We start from the raw sequence: 4,051 nt of genomic DNA, 5'->3' as shown, positions 1-4,051 counted from the left end.
TGCTCTTCTGTTAGGGCCAAGATCTTCTAGCCAAGTCTCCAAAAATTAACTTTGTTCAGGCTTAAGCACCTCCCAGAAGTGTTTAAATGCTCATAATTGCCATGGGTGACGGGGCCATGCTCCCCACGGCTCCCCCACGTCTCTGCAACTCCTGCACCTACATTCTTCTTAATCTGTCTTTACCTCCCTGTCTTGATACATGTCTTTATTTGCATGTTGAATGGTTCTAAGCTGGGGGTCAGCAAATGCTCCTGTGGGGACAGAGTAACTTTCAATGTTGCAACTACATGAGTTGAATGGAAAAGTGAACACAATAATTCTACATACAAGAGTCTTTCTGAGACCAAATGATCAAATATCTGGTTTAAAGGAAACAACGCTGGCAACCCTACCCATATCTGTATACGGAACAGGTTGTATAGTACCTAGCCAGATTTCAAGCGTCTCAGATACTCGTGGGGTGTCGGGACCTGCTGAAATGCGGTATAGTCCCCTCCAGCCGCTGCCTCTTACACTTGCCTCCCGCTCCCTTTACTGCCACCCCTAGCTCATTGGAAACCAGCTCCCCAGGGTTCAGTGCTGGATGGCCTGTGGCTTTTCATCACTACTGGGTTTCTGAGAATAATTTGCCAGGAGGTTCCTGAGAAGGGACATAACCTTATCTGAAATTTCACAATCATGCCTTGCTGGGAGTGGGTCCCTCCCTTCCCAGTTTGGCGGGCTGCATATTAGTAGGCCCTTTGTATCTGGGGAAATGTTTTTTATTTTGGCTGCATTGGGTCTTCGTTGCTGTGCGTGGGCTTTCTCTAGTTGCGGTGAGCGGGGGTACTCTTCATTGTGGTGCACGGGCTTCTCATTGCGGTGGCTTCTCTTGTTGTGGAGCACGGGCTCTAGGTGCGCGGGCTCAGTAGTTGTGGTGTGCGGGCTCAGTAGTTGTGGCATGCGGGCTCAGTAGTTGTGGCATGTGGGCTCAGCAGTTGTGGCTCATGGGCTCTAGAGCGCAGGCTCAGTAGTTGTGGCGCACGGGCTTAGTTGCTCCGCGGCATGTGGGATCTTCCTGGACAAGGGCTCAAACCCATGTCCCCTGCATTAGCAGGCGGATTCTTAACCACTGCGCCACCAGGGAAGTCCCGGGAGAAATGTTTTACATAATTTAAAAATTTTTTCAGGCTTCCCTGGTGGTGCAGTGGTTGAGAGTCTGCCTCCCAATGCAGGGGACACGGGTTCGAGCCCTGGTCTGGAAAGATCCCACATGGCGCGTAGCAACTAGGCCCGTGAGCCACAACTACTGAGCCTGCGCGTCAGGAGCCTGTGCTCCGCAACAAGAGGGCTGCGATAGTGAGAGGCTCGCGCACTGCGATGAAGAGTGGCCCCCGCTTGCCGCAACTGGAGAAAGCCCTAGCACAGAAACGAAGACCCAACACAGCCATAAATAATAAAATAAAAAAATAAATTAAAAAAAATAAAAAAAATAAAAATCTTTTCATTGATGGAATTTAAAGGAAACTTTGCACCGCACAGCTTGTGGGATCTTAGTTCCCTGACCAGGGACTGAACCCGGGCCCTTGGCAGTGAGAGCGGGGAGTCCTAACCACTGGACCACCAGGGAATTCCCTAAACGTTGTAGACTTTAAACTTTTTCCTTAATGCCTGCCATCGGGAACACCACTGAGAACTTCCTGCCTCTCAAATTTACTGCTTTTCTTAGAGAGTCCACCATTCCTCAGAATTCCAGTGGATAAAATATCTGTTCTGATATCAATTATTTCACATAAATGGTATTATACATTTTGATGCAGCTTTATCATTAGTAATATATTTTATAAATTCACTTCCATCTATTTGTACTCCATTCTTCTTAATGATTACATCTGCTTTTTTTTTTTTGAAGTAAAGAAAAGGGTGGAATTTAATCTTTATTTACAGGGCACTGCAAGATATGAAATTCCACATAGAAATAAGAAACCCATTGAGAGGAGAAGCTTCATACAGTATGTACAGTTTAGAACTGTTCAAGTATAGTTTCTCTGTAAAAAGTGCTACAATAACAAACCGTGTATAAAAAGAGTTCTTAGTAGAGAAACAGTAAGACAAACTTCTACCAAATATAGTACACAATGAACAACTTAATGCCTCAGGTGTACAGTCTAAAAGTTGAAGGTCCCAGCAGTGCCATCCTGAACTTGGAATGTAAACCCTTCAGAGGTAGTTTCTGGCACAATATTTTGATCTTCCTCTTCCTGCACAGAGAAATACGTCTCAATCAAGTTTAATGAAGCTTTGTACACAAACTCATTTTCATGGTTTTGTAGAGCTTCAATTTTGTCTAAACCTCCACATTCTTCAATCATTATACTAAGTTTCTCAGTTTCACCTAGTTTCTCAGCAGCCTGAAAGATATTTGAAATGGCATCCAGAATAACCAGAATAATTTTGGTGTCTTCCGCAGTTAGGAGGTTCATCAACGGTTCTATTATGCCACAATGAACAAGGTATACGATCTGCTCAACTGTTCCGCCACGTGTATAGTTGGTCACAGCCCATACAGCTTCCTTTTGTGTCTTAAAGTCTGCCTTAGAGAGAACGCCAACAAGGAACGGGACTTATCCATGATGTACAACTTGTTGTATCTGGTCCTGGCAGCCAGCCGTGATGTTTGACATTGTCCACGTAGCTTCCTTCTGAGTATTTGTTTTGGAGTTTGTTCGCAGGCTGGGAAAGATGGCAAGTGCTCCTGCATCTGTTACAACCTGAGTCTATTCATCTGTCCCAGTGACAATATTCCCTATGGCTCTTCGCGCGGGAGTCACGATTGGCAATTCAGTAGCTCCTAAAAGCTTCACAAGTTGGGGTACAACCCCAGTTTTCACAACCATTTCAATCTGTTCATTTGTACCATCAGTAAGGTAGGAAATAGACCAGCAGGTATCAGCTAAAACTTCTGGATCATCATGATGCAGGAGACAAACTAAAGTAGGAAGAACTTGCTCAACAGCATCTAAGGGGGGTGGTGCAGGATTCTTGTTGTGACAGAGATTTGAAAGTGTCCAGGTGAGATTATGTAAGTAACCACATGCTAAAGATGACATATCAGGAACCTCCAGAAGTGCCTACAGCGGGTCAACTGCACCATACTTGATAACCAAGTCTCGGAAAACCAAGCCATCACCTGCAATGTTTCTTAGAGCCCACAGAGCTTGTTCACTGATGTGAGCGTGGGGAGATGCCAACAGAGAAATGAATGCTGGGATAGCACCTCCATCTACCACAGCCTTGGTCTGTTCTGATGTCCCAGAAGCAATGTTAGTGAGGGCCCAAGCAGATTCAAACTGAATGGGACTACAATCAGTTCTGCCCAAGCAGGACGCAAATTTTGGAATCAAACCCGCCCGTTGTCTATGGGGGGCTGTTTTTCCCTAGAAAGCAGTTTCCTAGCAGCTTGAGTAGCTTGGAGTTGGCTTTCCAAATTGTTGCTACTTATGCCTTTGACAATGTCATCAACAGACCGATTTACAGTGCGCTGGTTGTTGCGGTTTTCCTGCAGTGGAGAAGCAGCATCATCTGGAAAAGAGCTGACGTTTCTCCTTTTCAGCATCTGGTCATTCTTCTTAGCTTTCCTGAGCTCCACATTAACTTCTATTCGGCGCTGCCTCATTTCTGTACTGTCTTTCCCCTTGTTCTTGAATCTGTTAAGGCGGGCGGCTGGTGAATTAGCATTCTCACTGGTGGACATGGTTATGAGACAAAGGGAGAAAGCTGCACAGCCGGCTCAAGCTTCCACAGGAGGCGGCTCGGCTGCCCTCAAAATGTCCACCACGGGGCTTCCCTGGTGGCGCAGTGGTTGAGAATCTGCCTGCCAATGCAGGGGACATGGGTTCGAGCCCTGGTCTGGGAAGATCCCACATGCCACGGAGCAACTGGGCCCGTGAGCCACAATTACTGAGCCTGCGCGTCTGGAGCCTGTGCTCCGCAACAAGACAGGCCGCGATAGTGAGAGGCTCGCGCGCTGCGATGAAGAGTGGCCCCCGCTTGCCGCAACTGGAGAAAGCCC

At 46.8% G+C, this 4,051-nt stretch overlaps 1 pseudogene; it reads right to left on the bottom strand.

Annotated features, from left to right (window-relative positions):
* Positions 1-1,910: 1,910 nt before the first annotated feature.
* Positions 1,911-3,780, bottom strand: LOC118902502 (annotated as a pseudogene).
* Positions 3,781-4,051: the final 271 nt, after the last annotated feature.

This window comes from Balaenoptera musculus, chromosome 1, assembly GCF_009873245.2.
Source record: "Balaenoptera musculus isolate JJ_BM4_2016_0621 chromosome 1, mBalMus1.pri.v3, whole genome shotgun sequence".
Lineage (NCBI taxonomy): Eukaryota > Metazoa > Chordata > Mammalia > Artiodactyla > Balaenopteridae > Balaenoptera > Balaenoptera musculus.
Note: the sequence above shows the minus strand (reverse complement) of the source record. Positions and strands in the feature narration are given on the sequence as shown.